This window comes from Eretmochelys imbricata, chromosome 1 (assembly GCF_965152235.1).
Source record: "Eretmochelys imbricata isolate rEreImb1 chromosome 1, rEreImb1.hap1, whole genome shotgun sequence".
In the NCBI taxonomy this organism is placed as follows: Eukaryota; Metazoa; Chordata; order Testudines; family Cheloniidae; genus Eretmochelys; species Eretmochelys imbricata.
The window spans coordinates 3,917,856-3,937,658 of NC_135572.1; positions in this window are offsets into that span (position 1 = coordinate 3,917,856).

Below are 19,803 nucleotides of genomic sequence, written 5' to 3' on the forward strand. Positions count from 1 at the left end.
CTGCGGAGTTGCCTCCTTCAGACCCCAGCTGCCCTGGCCTCACCTCACACAAGCCTCCTGCATTGGGCTGGGGCAGTATTTCTAACACAGGCCAGTTCTGTGTTTGTACAGTGCCTAGCGCAGTGGGGTCGGGATCCCTGGGAGGGGGCAGCATGGCTGAGATGTGTGGGCTCCCTGTGTCTGCCCAGAGGGTAGAAGGGGGAGGGGGCTTGTTTGGCTGAGCTGGGGGCATGGTGTGGGGCGCAGAGATTCCTGTGTGTCCCCAGGGTAGATGGCTGGGGTGTTTGGCTGAGCCAGGGCTCCCTGTGTCTGCCCTGCAAGTAGATGTGGGGGCTTGGGTCCAGCTGTGTCTGGGGGTGTATGTGGGGGGGCAGGACATCCTATGTCTGCAAGATAGGTGCAGGGGGCACACCTTGGTTGGCCCCCCAGTGGAGGTGGGGAAGAGGCCAGAGGAGGTGGCTAGGAGTGGTATGTCCCCCAGGGTAGGTGGGGGATGTCGTGTCTGCCCCTTAGGGTAAGTGCGGGGTGCACCCTGTCTGCCCCTCAGGGTAGATTGGCTCTGAGACCAGCACACTCCTGGGCTTCCTGCCTGCCCCCCAGTGACCTGGAGGCAGGGGCTAGAGCAACCTCGGCAGGCACCAGTGAGCTTGGGGGATGCTGGAGCCTGGTGCATGGGAGTCGCCGAGCTCGGCGCAAGGGCGGGCTAGGAGACCCTCTGTGCAGTGCCCAGCGGAGCGCGACAGCCACAGGCCGGAGCCGGGGGTGGCTTGGCAGGCAGGCCCAGCCCTGGCGCTACGGCAGGTTTCTGGAAGCACGGCACGCTACCGGGCCTGCCAGCCCCCCGTGCAGGGACGGGCCCTGGGCCGCACCGAACGCAGGGCTGGAGCATAACAACCAGCTACGGTGCCGCAGCAGGAAAGGGCTCGCCCCCTCGTGCGAGGTCCTGGCACAACGCTAGCACGAGAGGCGAATTCGGCCCGAAGGCCCTGCCCTGAGATGCTGCAAACCAAGCTCTACCTAGTTCTCAAAATGTTTCCCCCCACCCCGAGCCAGAGCGGGTTCGTAGATGAAGAGATGGCATATGCCAGCGATCCCCAAACTTTTCAGACATGCTCCTCTTTACCCCTGTCCGCGCCCCTCCAGGAGCCAGGCCAGGGGTGGGGCCGTGGCTTGGAGGGGGGTCACGGACAGGGGTAAGGGTGCTGAGGCTGGACTCAGAGTCACAGCCACCCCCACCCCCCAAACATTCCTCTGTGCTCCCGTGGGGGGGAGGGTGCCACACAATTTGGGGACCACTGGCATGTGGCAATGTAACAATGTAACAATTGGAGGCCATGGCTAGCACCACCGTCGACTCCATGAAGGAGTGAATGAAAAACATCTGGACCAAGCAGGCACAGAAATGAATTTCCCCAGCTCTGAACCACAATACACACAGCATTTTGGGCAAGGTGGAGCTGGACAGAACTAGACCAATCACAGCCAGCATGCGCAGGAAAATATCCAGAGGCTTGGCTCTGTCTGTGTAGCAATTTGGATGGTGCAGTGCTCCCGGAGAGTCACAATGTACGTTGAGGATAGAGGGATGGGGAGCCAGGAACGTGCAGCTTCCAGGCCTGGGCCACCCAGCAGGATGAATGAGGAGGGGCTGACGTGACTGCTGTTAAATTCTGACATGGTTCATGGTCAGCAACAGACAGGACTTCAGGAACTACCATCAGCAGCCAGGTTAGGCCAGAAAAACAAAGCGGATGCATCGAAGCTGCCTGGAAACCAAACTTGGATTGCTACAGAGCCTGGGTGCAGAAGGGCCCAAGATGCTTATCCTTGCTCAGCATTGTCAAAACTATGTTATCAAAAATTACAAGTCAGCCGGCCCCTAAATCTCGAGATTTTAAAAAGGAATCCATTTGGAGCTCCGTCTCCTGGCTTTTGTACTTTTAAGGGTCATGTTGGAAGCTCATCTCTGTAATTATAAGGGCCCCTTTTTAAAAAAATGAAAGCTGAGACTCTGGTGTATTCAGCTGGCTTCAGGGGCTGGGGCTTTAAGATGAACACTTCAAATCATACGATGTCACTCACCACTGGGATGCGGCTAACTCTGGTGCAGGACAGCTAGATGATGGGGCCAGGCATCAAGGAGATGTGATGAGAGACAAGTGGGGACTCTGAAGGCCAGGGAGGAGATGTTTACATGTGGCGGTGTGGAGAAAGGGGAGCCGGTAAAGATGCTCAAAGGTAAAGGATGGGGTCAGATTGACTGGACAGGAAGATAATTTGTGGCCACCTTTTGGATGGATTTTGCGTGGGTATTGAAGAGGCATTGTCTTTACCAATGCTGCAATATTAATGGCCACACGATGGTTCAGCACCCTCGTGAGAGGGCTCATTCCAAAATTAGCTCGACGGCATTACACTTTGTACAGGGGGGATTCAAAAAACAACCACGCTGGTCAACTCTGCTTTGAACTTGAGGTGAAACTAATGGAATTACATCTGTTTATATGAGTGGTAAGTGGCTCAACATTTACTCTGTGCTTTATCATTGGTTGTGCTGAATGAAGAGGCAAACAGTGCTATTAACACACCACGAATCCCCTGAAACTGCCCTGCTGTCTGCGGCTGAAATTGCATCCTTGCATAAATACACACCAGTCACTCTAGGTTCTGTTGGTTTGAAGATTAACTCTACACGTAAAATCAGGAAATGACTAATATCCACTGAGGTATGTACTGTTAATTTATTTTTCAATTTACAAAAGCAATTTAGTAGGGGCAGCAGAGGGGCTGTAACCCTCCACACAAGCCGCCCCAAAGCAGACAGCGGACCATCTCCTCCCCTGCCTGGAATCCTCCAACTCACTGGGCCCCACTGTATATGCTGAGGTGACTTCGAGACGCTGCTTTATGGCTTACACATAAAAAGCAATGCTCAGCAAACCAACTTCTGGTGGAAACACCAGGGGGAAGGTGTTCTCCTGGCTGGGCCAATAAACTCATTTCAATCCAAGCATGCTGTGACATCATCAAACCAGGTGCCAGCTCACGCCAAGGCCCCTAGGCCTCACTGAGCACTGGCAAACACATAGCTGGAAACCCACCTGGCTCACTGTGTGTTGGTATTGTTAAAATGGGCACTGGATTTATAAAAATGTATAGTGTTCACAATTTATGAAATGTAATAGTTAAGTGTTTGTTTGCTATGAAACTAGAAACCCCCATAGTCAGGGGAGATTTACCACGTGAGGACAAAATACTGTGTTAATTGCTCCCCCCCCCCACGTCCATGAAGAGGAGACGTGCATGTGGACTCATCCCATCAACTTGAATTCAGGGGAAAAGGACTAAAAATCCCTACCGAGAAGGGAACTGTCCCTCTTCGTGCTGCTCCGATTCTGAGGGGACAAAGATTTCTAAGCATAAGCGCGGACTCCCCAGCTGCTTAGCCTGGGTTAGCTTAATGGACACACAGAGCTAGCCTATTAGAGCAGCGTCTATCTCCTTTTGGAACCTAAGACTGTAACTCGCTGGTGTGTTATAAACATGCTCTAAATTTGTAAATAACCCATGTCTCTTTCTTGGTTAATACATCTTTAATTTATTGTAGCGGTGTCTTTGGTGTGAGAGCTAAGGTGCATTTGGGGAAAGTGACTGGTCCTTTGGGACTGGGAGTAACCTGAATATTGTGATTTTTGGTGGAAGGGACCATTTATCACACAGGCAGGCTTACCTGGATGGCAAGACAGATCAGTGTACCCAGGTGACGGTCTGTGACTCCATGGTAAGGCTGTGGTCGTGCTTGAGGGGTTCACAGTGATAGCTGTTTGGCAAAATCCAAGTACAGAAGTCACAACCACTTTGGGACGTGTGCCCTGCTCCTTAGCCGTCTGCCCTGAGGTTGGGATGGACGCTCCTTAGCCACTCCAGCCAGCCCGACACATGCTGTTTGTGCTTCAGAACAACTTATTGCGACAGTTCACAAGCACACAGCCTACCCCGGCCCCAGCAGTCACCCTGCATGACCGTCAGCGATCTGATCTCAAGTCTCCCGATGTTCGATGTTTTCCTCCATATCCCGGCTCCTGGGATTGATAATCTCAGCTATAAAGGGCACTGCGATATCAGCGTGGTTACAGATGAAAGCTTGAAAACATGCCCCAGGTGGCCTGCAGAGCTCTTGCAGGAGCTGCCCTTCCTAGGCAGGGCTAGTTATTCGTGCAGACAGAGCCGGCGGGGGGGTCTGCACCAGAGCCCCGCTGCACGAGCTCCGGGACACGTGCATAGCTGCCTGTCGGCCTCTGCCTGCAGCCGGGCAGGAGAGTTTGCAGGGAGCACCAGGAAGACCCTGGGTCTGCACACACCTGGCTAGGACTGTTCAGCTGCAGGGAGGAGCCACTCCATGCAGTTGCCCTAGCCTGGCTCTGGGTTAGACTAACAGGAATGGAGCCTTTGCAGGATCACCCAGCGCAGGGCTCACCGGACAGTGGCAAGGGGCTGTGAGGGAAAGTCTCTTTTTGAGACAGACCTGACCCAGGGGCTTGGACAGGGAAAGCCCTGCCAGCCTCGTGCTCTTAATGCTGCACTTCCCGATCTGGCAGCGGCCAGTCAGGCGGGCTTTATCAGCAGCTCTGCAAATGCCAAAGCGGGAGGATGGCTGCAGTAGTGTGACAAGGAGCTCTAGCCTCAGCTGCAAAGGGCTTTATTCCCTTACACACAGCTGCAGCAATTCTGCTGTTCTGAATGGAGCACCTAAGAGCAGTACAGAAGCTCACAAAGATAATCCATAAATGTCGCTTAATGTTTAGAGCAGTTGCAGCCATTGCAATGCTTTTCAAAGCTTCTGATCTCTGTTCTCCACCGTCAGTCTAATTCTCTATCATTCTAAACAAAATCCAGTTCTACACGTTTCTCTAGTGTTAGATTTGAGCAAAATCTACTCCTCAGGAAACTAAATTTGTCAGAATATTTCTCTTTGCAACCCTGTGATTGTAGGGTTTTGCTGGAACAAATCCAGACTTTGTAAAAATGCGTCACTGTTACTTCTGTAATAGCTGTTCAAATTTAATGGCATCTCTACAAATCCTGTTACTGACTGACTAAGAAGGGTTGCAATGTCTGCAGATTCAAAGACTGTTTGCTGTGGACATCTTGCACGAAACTTAAAGCAAACCAATGTCTGCACGCTAGGGCTGCCCTGATCATGGTGTAGCGCCCCACGCTGAACAAGAATCATAGAATCATAGAATATCAGGGTTGGAAGGGACCCCTGAAGGTCATCTAGTCCAACCCCCTGCTCGAAGCAGGACCAATTCCCAGTTAAATCATCCCAGCCAGGGCTTTGTCAAGCCTGACCTTAAAAACTTCCAAGGAAGGAGATTCCACCACCTCCCTAGGCAACGCATTCCAGTGTTTCACCACCCTCTTAGTGAAAAAGTTTTTCCTAATATCCAATCTAAACCTCCCCCACTGCAACTTGAGGCCATTACTCCTCGTTCTGTCATCTGCTACCATTGAGAACAGTCTAGAGCCATCCTCTTTGGAACCCCCTTTCAGGTAGTTGAAAGCAGCTATCAAATCCCCCCTCATTCTTCTCTTCTGCAGGCTAAACAATCCCAGCTCCCTCAGCCTCTCCTCATAAGTCATGTGTTCTAGACCCCTAATCATTTTTGTTGCCCTTCGCTGGTCTCTCTCCAATTTATCCACATCCTTCTTGTAGTGTGGGGCCCAAAACTGGACACAGTACTCCAGATGAGGCCTCACCAATGTCGAATAGAGGGGGACGATCACGTCCCTCGATCTGCTCGCTATGCCCCTACTTATACATCCCAAAATGCCATTGGCCTTCTTGGTAACAAGGGCACACTGCTGACTCATATCCAGCTTCTCTTCCACTGTCACCCCTAGGTCCTTTTCCGCAGAACTGCTGCCTAGCCATTCGGTCCCTAGTCTGTAGCGGTGCATTGGATTCTTCCGTCCTAAGTGCAGGACCCTGCACTTATCCTTATTGAACCTCATCAGATTTCTTTTGGCCCAATCCTCCAATTTGTCTAGGTCCTTCTGTATCCTATCCCTCCCCTCCAGCGTATCTACCACTCCTCCCAGTTTAGTATCGTCCGCAAATTTGCTGAGAGTGCAATCCACACCATCCTCCAGATCATTTATGAAGATATTGAACAAAACCGGCCCCAGGACCGACCCCTGGGGCACTCCACTTGACACCGGCTGCCAACTAGACATGGAGCCATTGATCACTACCCGTTGAGCCCGACAATCTAGCCAGCTTTCTACCCACCCTATAGTGCATTCATCCAGCCCATACTTCCTTAACTTGCTGACAAGAATACTGTGGGAGACCGTGTCAAAAGCTTTGCTAAAGTCAAGAAACAATACATCCACTGCTTTCCCTTCATCCACAGAACCAGTAATCTCATGATAAAAGGCGATTAGATTAGTCAGGCATGACCTTCCCTTGGTGAGTCCATGCTGGCTGTTCCTGATCACTTTCCTCTCATGCAAGTACTTCAAGATTGATTCTTTGAGGACCTGCTCCATGATTTTTCCAGGGACTGAGGTGAGGCTGACTGGCCTGTAGTTCCCAGGATCCTCCTTCTTCCCTTTTTTAAAGATTGGCACTACATTAGCCTTTTTCCAGTCATTCGGGAACGAGGGGTGGATAGAAAGCTTGGATGTGTTGGTACCCAGGTTTTTAGGAGGACAAGCACTCCATAAATGCTGCAGTGCTGTGTATATCCATTCAGAGCCACTGCTCCTGTTTGGCCCTTCAGCGATCCAGCCAGGGCACCGCTCTCCGGCTGTTCGCTGCCCAGCAGCTCTGTCTCTTGGATGTAGACCTGTGTCTCTCCTCACTGGGGTTTCTCCAGGCTGAACTGCTTGCACTGGTTCCCTGCACAGACGGTCTGCCTAACGAGGCCCATGTGCTTTCTTCTCAGAGACTGATAACAGAGGGATTGCTACCACTATGGCACCACACAGCGTTCTATAAGCACACCTGCTTTATTCTTAAGGTGAAAACATTACTGAGAAAACATTTAATGAGAGAACCTAGATGTATGTTAATAAGCTTAGCAGAATTCATCCCAACTCTAACACTCTGGTAGGATAAATCTTTCAACCTAGGGCAGCCCTTGTGCTTACAAATTAATCACAGCTTCCACTCAGAACAAGCACACACATGATAGGGCCAGTCCACCTTTTTACACAGATCAGGGGGTCTTTGATTCACCCATGAAAGCTCATGCTCCAGTACGTCTGTTAGTTTATAAGGTGCTACAGGACTCTCTGCCGCTTAGTATACAATGGGTGTCTCTCCCCAGGGCACGTCTTCCAAAAATTGGCTTCAGAGCAGGAAAACTTGCATTCCCTTCACTTCAAGGTATTTCCAAAGAAAATCCACTTCCCAGTTATAGTTCCAAAGATACTTTGGGGCTTCCTCATACCTTCCAAAGCTTGCATTAATCTCATCGTCTTGCCAAAGAAGTGCCATACACTCACAACAGTACAGAAACGTTTGCGTTTCTAATACTGAATTAAACTTCTGGGGGTACATTGTAAGGCTTATCTGAATTCATTAGAGTTCAGTCAGGCTATTGACCCTCTGCCATACTCGGGATCACTTCCTTACTCCGAGAGCGCTCTGTCATAGACAGCTGTACCTGGAAAGAGCTATTAGAGAAACTGGTCATGGACTGAAGTTGGTAAAGCTGTCACTACGAGGCCAGGTGCTTGGGAATAAAATATTCCTCTCTCTAAGGAGCTGCTTAGAGGTACAAAGTCTGTCCATGCTCCTCCTGAGATAGAACCCGCTGTCTAATCAGGTTCCGTTGATTGTTACCTCTGCAGATGCAGGGAGATGACTCACCAGCTGTGGGACAGGGAGCCTCTTATGCTGATAAAAATACACAGGATCTTTTCAGGGGACAAGGCAATATTCCACGTTTATTATGAGAACACAATTTGATTTATAACCAATAGCTAATACCTCCCACCTGCAAACACCCCCACCCACCCACCCCCAAATGTTCTGTAGCCGCTGTATAGTTACCAGTCCTGGACATAGCTTGAGTTCGCAGCTCGAGTTCACAGCTCGTGGGGGCTAGCTAGCCAGGAAAGCCAGGCACAAGGAGGAGCCGGGTCTCTGTCAGGCTCGTACCGATGCCTTTTGATATTGTCTGTAGAACGTTACCCAAAGTCTTCCATTTCACCCATCCTTCTTGTAGGCTTTAGTTTGAACAAGAGTCTATGGCTCTTGCTGTGTCAGGCTGCCTCTGGGTTCAGTGTGATTGATCACCCGTCCATTGCAGTCGTGACTTTCAGCCTCGGACCTGACTTTGATCTTGTTTCAGTTGCACCTTTGTTCTTTTAGGGTGGACTCTTCTCACTTTGTCAGGGCTGTTGTCAGTATCTTCAGCCCTTTGCACTTCACTTTATCAGGACAGGCTGGGGCTGGAAGTTGATTCCATCATCCATACAGACTTTCTTCACACATCTGAACTAAGTTAATAAGGGTACCGCAAGGTTTTGCAAAATGGAGTAAGCATTTCAAAGTGGAGTTTTAGTTACAATATGGAGTCTTTTTAAAACAGGTGTAATGAACAATTTACAATGTTGCGAGGCAAACCGTAAACAGGAGTTACAATGTTAAAACGGTGACCCAGACAGCAAGGATCAGTGATCCAAGCAGCAATTAAACTGAAACTGCAAGAACAGCCAGCCGAACAGCTACAGTTCTAACAAGTGGACAGTAATTGAACCAAACAGCTGCAGATTTTTTCAATACGCATGAGCTGTGGGGACTTAACGAGCGGCTTTATTGCCATTTAGCCGGTTATTGCAATAACCGATTTTATGAATGAATGCTGTTTCATTCATATAACTTCACTCATGATGTTCTGTTTGTTCATTTATACAAAATAAAGTCCTATTAATAAAATCTTAATAATAGTAATTAAATAAAATTCATTCTTCAGCTCTACACTAACTCCTCTCTGAGAACGGTTTTCCAGCCAGTTTTGCACCCACCTTATAGTAGCTCCATCTAGGTTATATTTCCCTAGTTTGTTTATGAGCAGGTCATGCAAGACAGTAAAACTTTTGATACTAAAGACAAGATATACCACATCTACCTCCCCCCCACCATACACAAAGCTTGTTACCCTGTCAAAGAAACTCTGTGAGTTTGACTATTTGTTCTTGACTAATGTATATTGACCGTTCCTTATCACTTATTTATCTTCTAGGTGTTTGCAAATTGATTGCTTGTTTATTTGCTCCATTATCTTTCCGGGTACTGAAGTTAAGCTGACTGGTCTGTAATTCAATGGGTTGTCCTTATTTTCCTTTGTATAGATTGTCACTAGGATTTATCCTTCTCCAGTCCTCTGGAATCTCTCCCTTCTTGCATGAATTTTTTAAGAAAATCACTAATGGCTCAGATATCCCCTATGTAGCCCATAAGGCTAACTTGCCTTTATTATATTCACTGTCTTGCCTTCGTTATATTCTGTCTTTATTCTATTCAGCGGCAATGTAATGCAAGGAACCTACAGGCCTGTATCCTGTAAGGCATTGGCTTCAGCAGTTAGCATAAGACTTGAGGCCTCTGAACTTTGGCACAGATAAATGACCTAACGGTCCTCCAGAAATCTGGCGAACTGAAAATAGAATGTGCAAGGGGGAATTTTGATCATAATGACACCTACCAACCACAGGAATATGAGTGAACATCTGCAGATGACTAACCATAAGAGTGCTGTGGCATCAAAATGACGTACATGATAATAAGTTCGTATACTAACCTATAGAAGCACACCCCAATGTTAGTAAGGTGAACAAATACAAATAAGGAATAGGGGAGAAACCCCTACCAATTATGCATCAGACATAGTGGCATCCCAGCCTATGGGCAGTCGGAGAGAGAGATGTAGCCCTTGGGAGGTGATGGCTAACATTTCAGGTTGTTCTGCAAGGGATGGTATGAGTAGATCCTGGCTAGATTGTCGGGCTAAATGGGTAGTGATCAATGGCTCCATGTCTAGTTGGCAGCTGGTATCAAGTGGAGTACCCCCAGGGTCAGTCCTGGGGCCGCTCTTGTTCAATATCTTCATTAATGATCTGGAGGATGGTGTGGATTGCACCCTCCGCAAGTTTGCAAATGACACTAAACTGGGAGGAGAAGTAGATACGCTGGAAGGCAGGGATAGGACACAGAGGGACCTAGACAAATTAGAGGATTGGGCCAAAAGAAATCTGATGAGTTTCAACAAGGACAAGTGCAGAGTCCTGCACTTAGGACGGAAGAATCCCATGCATGGCTACAGACTAGGGACCAAATGGCTCGGCAGCAGTTCTGCAGAAAAGGACCTAGGGGTGACAGTGGACGAGAAGCTGGATATGAGTCAACAATGTGCCCTTGTTGCCAAGAAGGCCAATGGCATTTTGGGCTGTATAAGTAGGGGCATTGCCAGCAGATCGAGGGACGTGATCGTTCCCCTCTATTCGACATTGGTGAGGCCTCATCTGGAGTACTGTGTCCAGTTTTGGGCTGCACACTACAAGAAGGATGTGGGAAAATTGGAAAGAGTCCAGCGGAGGGCAACAAAAATGATTAGGGTCTGGAACACATGACTTATGAGGAGAGGTTGAGGGAACTGGGATTGTTTAGTCTGCGGAAGAGAAGAATGAGGGGGGATTTGATAGCTGCTTTCAACTACCTGAAAGATGGATCCAAAGAGGATGGATCTAGACTGTTCTCAGTGGTACCAGATGACAGAACAAAGAGTAATGGTCTCAAGTTGCAGTGGGGGAGGTTTAGGTTGGATATTAAGAAAAAAAAAATCACTAGAAGGATAGTGAAGCACTGGAATGTGTTACCTAGGGAGGTGGTGGAATCTCCTTCCTTCCTTAGAGGATTTTAAGGTCAGGCTTGACAAAGCCCTGGCTGGGATGACTTAGTTGGGGATTGGTCCTGCTTTGAGCATTGGGTTGGACTAGATGACCTCCTGAGGTCCCTTCCAACCCTGATAGTCTATGATTCTATGAGTATACGGATGTTCAGATGTACATTCTGAAGTATCTCTATCTACCTTACTAAGTTGGAGTGTTTGTCACTGTGCTAAATGTATTAATAAACTATTTGTAAATATAGAAGTGTTCCTATTGTGTGTATGTTGCAGCAGTGCACATCGGGGTTCCCAACTATATAATTTGAATATTACTGGGCCTGATCTTGGGACAAGAACCTGTCAACCCTCAAAGTAGTAACTGGGAATTCTTAAGTAATCAATATAATTAATACATAATCTATAGATCAGGCTACACATATCTCGTGGCGAAAGGGGGAAGTCCCGGATGACTGGAAAAAGGCTAATGTAGTGCCAATCTTTAAAAAAGGGAAGAAGGAGGATCCTGGGAACTACAGGCCAGTAAGCCTCACTTCAGTCCCCGGAAAAATCATGGAGCAGGTCCTCAAAGAATCAATCCTGAAGCACTTACATGAGAGGAAAGTGATCAGGAACAGTCAGCATGGATTCACCAAGCGAAGGTCATACCTGACTAATCTAATCGCCTTCTATGATGAGATTACTGGTTGTGTGGATGAAGAGAAAGCAGTGGATGTATTGTATCTTGACTTTAGCAAAGCTTTTGACACGGTCTCCCACAGTATCCTTGTCAGCAAGTTAAGGAAGTATGGGCTGGATGAATGCACTATAAGGTGGGTAGAAAGTTGGCTAGATTGTCGGGCTCAACAGGTAGTGATCAATGGCTCCATGTCTAGTTGGCAGCCGGTGTCAAGTGGAGTGCCCCAGGGGTCGGTCCTGGGGCCGGTTTTGTTCAATATCTTCATAAATGATCTGGAGGATGGTGTGGATTGCACTCTCAGCAAATTTGCGGATGATACTAAACTGGGAGGAGTGGTAGATACACTGGAGGGGAGGGATAGGATACCGAAGGACCTAGACAAATAGGAGGATTGGGCCAAAAGAAATCTGATGAGGTTCAATAAGGATAAGTGCAGGGTCCTGCACTTAGGACGGAAGAACCCAATGCATAGCTACAGACTAGAGACCGAATGGCTAGGCAGCAGTTCTGCAGAAAAGGACCTAGGGGTGACAGTGGATGAGAAGCTGGATATGAGTCAGCAGTGTGCCCTTGTTGCCAAGAAGGCCAATGGCATTTTGGGATGTATAAGTAGAGGCATAGCGAGCAGATGGAGGGACGTGATCGTCCCCCTCTATTCGACATTGGTGAGGCCTCATCTGGAGTACTGTGTCCAGTTTTGGGCCCCACACTACAAGAAGGATGTGGATAAATTGGAGAGAGTCCAGCGAAGGGCAACAAAAATGATTAGGGGTCTGGAACACATGACTTATGAGGAGAGGCTGAGGGAACTGGGATTGTTTAGTCTGCAGAAGAGAAGAATGAGGGGGGATTTGATAGCTGCTTTCAACTACCTGAGAGGTGGTTCCAGAGAGGACGGTTCTAGACTACTCTCAGTGGTGGAAGAGGACAGGACAAGGAGTAATGGTCTCAAGTTGCAGTGGGGGAGGTTTAGGTTGGATATTAGGAAAAACCTTTTCACTAGGAGGGTGATGAAACACTGGAATGCGTTGCCTAGGGAGGTGGTGGAATCTCCTTCCTTAGAAGTTTTTAAGGTCAGGCTTGACAAAGCCCTGGCTGGGATGATTTAATTGGGGATGGGTCCTGCTTTTGAGCAGGGGGTTGGACTAGATGACCTTCTGAGGTCCCTTCCAACCCTGATATTCTATGATTCTATCTCCTCAGTCAGCTCCCCGAGTATTCTAGAACAGAGGTTCTCACTACAAAGTTTTTGGTGACCTCAGACTGTGTCCATCATCTCTTGCTGGTGACCACTTTGACAGTTTTACCTAAAATACTTAATTAACTTTAAGAAAACAAATAAAAATGCACATATACACATCCAAATACCTGTAATTTATGTAGGTCTTTTTTTCTTTGCCGACTCAGAAATAATGTCCAGTAGTCTCTATTCTTTAATGGATCCAAACACAATTGAAACACAAAGAAGGTACTTTGCATGGTGTCTGTTTTGTTTCTTTTGCTTTTTTGTTAAAAGGTGGATGTCTGTACAACAATTCTGAACTACATTTAAAAATGCTTTCACATAATAAAAGTCAAAATAATGGGGAAAAAATCTGCAAATATGTCCAAAATTTCTTTCAGAGACAAAAAAATCAATCAATCTAATCCAGTAGTAATAATGATAATAGTAACAACACAAACCTGTTACATTGTACTTTACTAATACAGTGTGATAACGAAATTTAAATTTAACAAATCCATTATGTGGATCAGACTACTTACAGATGTTCAGGAATTCTTTGAATGGAAAGTTTGCAGGATCACGGGTCTCCTGTGAAACTAGAAGGGAAGCTTCCAGGTTAGCATCAGGGAAGTGGTTTTGGTACTTGTTCTTCAGAAAATGCAGGGCACTGAATGCAGACATCTGTAGCTGGACAGCTTCCTCAGCCTTGGACGTCTCCATATGAATACTGTCAATGAATTCCTCATGGGCACGGATGCTCGTCAGCCGAGCCACCGTCTTCTGTAGCTCTCCCACCTGCTTCCTGAGAGATTCCACCTTTCACACTGGATGGTCTCCCCAGCCTGGCTTTCTGTGAGTGGGAAATGAAGGCCAGTCTCTGCAGATCCACACCAGGATCTGGGTGGAGGCCTCCATGGTTATGTTCTCTGTCTGGACACAGGCGCGGGTGGAGGAGACAGGAGCAGATTTGGTACTGGCGATGCGGCCCTTCCTCACCGTAGCGACTATATTACAACTCCCTCCTACCAACTCCGTCTCAAACTCCCCTCTTTGTGGCCCCCCGTTCACCAGCCCTTTTCCACCCTGCGGTACCCAAAGCTTTAATGACTGTGGGAAATAACAGACTCTCTTGGTTTCCAGGGAGCTCCAGGGGCTCTGGCTGCTGATGGGTGACATGGAAATGCTCCCAGTTCTCCTGCTGTATAGTTACTTGCCCACACACACACTCCCCAGTCAGTTCTGGCTCTGGCCTTGTCATGAGCCATTGAACAGAGCCGGGGTCCATGTTGTCGCGCAGTGTGTGGTGCTGATTGGCTGTTGGCTTGGTGCCTTATGCAAGCGTCTATGCTCGGGATCAGCTGATTTCTCTGGCAGAGATCAGAGATGGTCAGGCTGCCAAACGGAAGAGGTGTGTCAGGAATCCCACTGTATAACACTTATTACTGTAAGCAGGGTCTGAATGAATGCTGCCCTGGCAGATAGCTGGGAGGGAGAGGGACTTCAGGTGTGTTTACGTAAATACAGTTTGCTCCTGCTCTGCTTAGATATCTCAGCAGATAGAGTGGTGTCAAAGAGATCAACTGTGGCTGGTGTTGGGTTACAAATCACCTTAGTACTGAATTCAGGGGTAGTGAAATATGGTTACCAATGTTGTAATTATTGTAGGAATACAGGGAAGCAGGACTGTGCTTAACCTGTCCCAAAGGACTGGGTCACACTCCGTTGCAAGAACCTAGTTAAGCCAAAAAGAAAAGGAGTACTTGTGGCACCTTAGAGACTAACCAATTTATTTGAGCATGAGCTTTCGTGAGCTACAGCTCACTTCATCGGATGCATACTGTGGAAAGTGTGGAAGATCTTTTTATATACACACAAAGCATGAAAAAATACCTCCTCCCACCCCACTCTCCTGCTGGTAATAGCTTATCTAAAGTGATCACTCTCCTTACAATGTGTATGATAATCAAGGTGGGCCATTTCCAGCAAAAATCCAGGGTTTAACAAGAACGTCTGTGTGTGTGTGGGGGGGTGAAATTGCACGGGCTGAAATTGTGGAAAAGCAGTATCACTTGCCCCATAACCTCAGCCGTGCAGAACACAATGCCATCCACAGCCTCAGAAACAACTCTGACATCATAATCAAAAAGGCTGACAAAGGAGGTGCTGTCGTCATCATGAATAGGTCGGAATATGAACAAGAGGCTGCTCGGCAGCTCTCCAACACCACTTTCTACAAGCCATTACCCTCTGATCCCACTGAGAGTTACCAAAAGAAACTACAGCATTTGCTCAAGAAACTCCCTGAAAAAGCACAAGATCAAATCCGCACAGGCACACCCCTGGAACCTCAACCTGGAATATTCTATCTACTACCCAAGATCCATAAACCTGGAAATCCTGGGCGTCCTATCGTCTCAGGCATTGGCACCCTGACAGCAGGATTGTCTGGCTATGTAGACTCCCTCCTCAGGCCCTACGCTACCAGCACTCCCAGCTACCTTTGAGACACCACTGACTTCCTGAGGAAACTACAGTCCATCGGTGATCTTCCTGATAACACCATCCTGGCCACTATGGATGTCGAAGCCCTCTACACCAACATTCAACAGATGGAAAGAAAGATGGACTACAAGCCGTCAAGAACACTATTCCTGATAATGTCACGGCTAACCTGGTGGCTGAACTTTGTGACTTTGTCCTTACCCATAACTATTTTACATTTGGGACAATGTATACCTTCAGATCAGTGGCACTGCTATGGGTACCCGCATGGCCCCACAGTATGCCAACATTTTTATGGCTGACTTAGAACAACGCTTCCTCAGCTCTCGTCCCCTAACGCCGCTACTCTACTTGCGCTATATTGATGACATCTTCATCATCTGGACCCATGGAAAAGAAGCCCTTGAGGAATTCCACCATGATTTCAACAATTTCCATCCCACCATCAACCTCAGCCTGGTCCAGTCCACACAAGAGATCCACTTCCTGAACTCTACAGTGCTAATAAGCGATGTTCACATAAACACCACCCTATACTGGAAACCTACTGACCGCTTTTCCTACCTACATGCCTCCAGTTTTCACCCTGACCAGACCACACGATCCATCGTCTACAGCCAAGCTCTGCGATACAACCGCATTTGCTCCAACCCCTCAGACAGAGACAAATACCTACAAGATCTCTATCAAGCATTCTTACAACTACAATACCCACCTGCGGAAGTGAAGAAACAGATTGATAGAGCCAGAAGAGTTCCCAGAAGTCACCTACTACAGGACAGGCCCAACAAAGAAAATAACAGAACGCCACTAGCCGTCATCTTCAGCCCCCAACTAAAACCCCTCCAACGCATTATTAAGGATCTACAACCTATCCTGAAGGATGACCCAACACTCTCACAAATCTTGGGAGACAGGCCAGTCCTTGCCTACAGGCAGCCCCCCAACCTGAAGCAAATACTCACCAGCAACCACATACTACACAACAGAACCACTAACCCAGGAACCTATCCTTGCAACAAAGCCCGTTGCCAACTGTGCCCACATATCTATTCAGGGGACACCATCACAGGGCCTAATCACATCAGCCACACTATCAGAGGCTTGTTCACCTGCACATCCACTAATGTGATATATGCCATCATGTGCCAGCAATGCCCCTCTGCCATGTACATTGGTCAAACTGGACAGTCTCTACGTAAAAGAATAAATGGACACAAATCAGATGTCAAGAATTATAACATTCATAAACCAGTCGGAGAACACTTCATTCTCTCTCGTCACACGATTACAGACATGAAAGTTGCTATATTACAACAAAAAAACTTAAAATCCAGACTCCAGCAAGAAACTGTTGAATTGGAATTCATTTGCAAATTGGATACAATTAACTTAGGCTTGAATAGAGACTGGGAGTGGCTTAGTCATTATGCAAGGTAACCTATTTCCCCTTGTCTTTTCCACCCCCCCCCCGCCAGACGTTCTTGTTAAACCCTGGATTTGTGCTGGAAATGGCCCACCTTGATTATCATACACATTGTAAGGAGAGTGATTACTTTAGATAAGCTATTACCAGCAGGAGAGTGGGGTGGGAGGAGGTATTTTTTTCATGCTTTGTGTGTATATAAAAAGATCTTCTGTACTTTCCACAGTATGCATCCGATGAAGTGAGCTGTAGCTCACGAAAGCTTATGCTCAAATAAACTGGTTAGTCTCTAAGGTGCCACAAGTACTCCTTTTCTTTTTGCGAATACAGACTAACACGGCTGTTACTCTGAAACCTAGTTAAGCCAGGGGCTCGAATGCCAGAGCCCTGTGAAAGGAGAGGGGTGGGGACAGATGCCTCAGTCAGGAGGTGTTTGGACTCTCCCTTGGCGTCGCCAGACTGGTTGGATCTGTTCCTCCCCACTGTTCAACGAAAGAGCTAAATAGGCTACATTCGTATCTTCTTTAGTTATTTTAAATGCTCCACCACGGAGAGCTGAAATCACTTGAGATGGGGCAGAGTCTCTGCCCAGCCTGCAGAGAGCTGAGAATCACGACATGACTGATGCGTGGAGCTCACAGCAGAGAGGCAGGTGAAGGTGACTGACACTCGGCTGGCGAATGAGCGGCTGGTGAAGTGGTGAGCAGAGTGGGTGGAGAGGCGCAGCGGGCGAGTGCCCAAGCAGTGGAGCCTCCTTACCTCCACCCAGGGTGTCAGGTGAACTCTGCAGATGCAGCTTTGAACTCTGGGTCTGCACTGACCAAGGACAGTAAGTCTGAGTGGGGTGCACAGAAGGGACGGGCATGCTAATGGGACTTTTAGGCTGCTGGGCTTAAGAACCTGAGGGTAAAAGGACACTGCCCAACTCACATCGGGGTGGGTCTGTTGCCCATGGTTTAGGTTTATGAACCCTGTTTGAAGTGTTTTCCCAAATTAACGCTGAGTTACTTCCCTCCTTTTATTAAAAGTTTATTTTCTACACTCAGACTCTGTGCTTGTGAGTGGGGAAGTATTGCCTCTCAGAGACACCCACGGGTGGTCTGTAATTTTCCCAGGTTACTGGGTGGGGGCTCGAGCTGGTTCTGTGTTGTATCAATGGAAAGGAACACCTAGATATTGACCCCAGCCCTGGTTGCTGCTGGCTTTACCTGGCAGAAGGGCTGTCACTGCCTGGGGATAGGAAACCCACCCTCGGACAAAATTGTCCTCATGGGCAAGGGGCAACAGCTGTTCTGGCTGCTTCCCCAGATCAGTATGAATTCTTCCCTCCTTCCCACTCTCGTGGTCTCTCCAGGGCTCTGGCAAGGTTATTTGATTCAGTTTGCTGAAGGGCTGGACAGTCCCAGCTGCATGGCCCTCCTGGAGACCTGCAACTACCAGATACAGCAGTGCTTTCCCTCCCAGCACAGGATCCACAGCTACTCCGATGAAGTGAGCTGTAGCTCACGAAAGCTTACGCTCAAATAAATTTGTAAGTCTCTAAGGTGCCACAAGTCTTCCTTTTCTTTTTGCGGATACAGACTAACACGGCTGCTACACTGAAAGCTACACCTCAAACTCCCCTGCCATAGTCTCCAGCTCTAGTTGTCAGAGAATCCACACGGGAGGGTAACCCTTGCTGTGCACTGAATGTGGGGAAATCTCCAGTCACAGGTCAGGCCTTTAATGGCCGTCAGACGGCATCTGGAGCAGAGTCCTGTTATGTGTCCGCCTTTGGGGCATTCAGGGTTTTGCCCTGTCCTGGCAGAGTGAACTGTTCATGAGGAGTGTGACGGGGTGCCACTCCACTCACACGAGTGCCCCCTGGCTGAGTGTGTGTTTGTACCTCTTAGTCTGTGGTGACCCGCCAGTGGTCTTTAAGGCCGGTTTCAATCTGCTTTTTTGGATTCATCCTGGATGGTGTTGTCTCAGTGGTTCTCTTTCTTGCCTTTTCTCTTCTATATGTAACCGCTTGCTGCTCTGTATTTTGGCTCATGGCATCCATGTGACTCCTCCTGGGGTTCAGGGTGACTTTCCATTAGAGTTAGTTTTGTGAGGGTTTTAACCCCGTCACTGTTCTCCCTTATGCCGTATTGCTGGTTTTGATGAATCACCATGAGCCTAAACAAGATGCGTCCCCCCGCCCACATCTATATCTAATACAAGGTCCCCTAAGGTAGGAGGGAACTTCATTCAGCTCCTTCCTCTTTGAAGTTGTCGTTATTACACTTTGAAAGATCGGCACTTTGTGCCTTCCTAGACTCACTGCGGTGTTCTCTGGCTCTTCTCAAAATCTGCTCGCTTGGCTCAAAGAACCGTAATCCTCGTATCGTGTCTGTGTTGGTTTTGGGAGGGGGCATAAAATGCTCTGAGCTTTTTCAATAGCTGTGTCTGAGTCACCTCCATCTTTACGAAGGTACCGAAGGCCTGCTTTAGAAATGGAATGGGTTCATCTTCCTCTCTGCCTTAAAGGAGAGCCCTAATCCTTACATTAATTCTTCTTTCATGGCTTTCTCTCTCTCTCCTACCTTCTGTGCACCAAGCAGTTTAATTTTATACTGTAACAGTGTTCCCAGTTCCACGCTTTCCCCCATGCCTCTGGGAGGCTAAACCACTTCAAACCCTTTACAAAGATTCATTATTGGCCTGGATTGTCTGACAGACTTGCCTAATAATGCTACAGTTCCCAAGGATTAGAGGTCCCAATAATGCCCAAGGATTAGAGGTCCCTTTGATAGGCCATGATCTCAGACACTTACGTGGGTGGTCTCTCAGTTCAGAGGGGCTGGGGAAATCCTCCACTTGAACATATTTTTAATAGAGTCCCTGACCACTCTGATAGTAGACTGTCTCCTTTTTCTTTTTGCTACTAACAAGCAAAAACTGCATTTTTCCCCCTAATGCAGGTAAGATATTGAGGTTGTGCAACTTTGTTCAAGATTAGGCTCTTTCACTGACACAGATATGACAGCCAGACTGTCTAGGAAGCTGGACTGCAGGTTCCTTGTGAGTT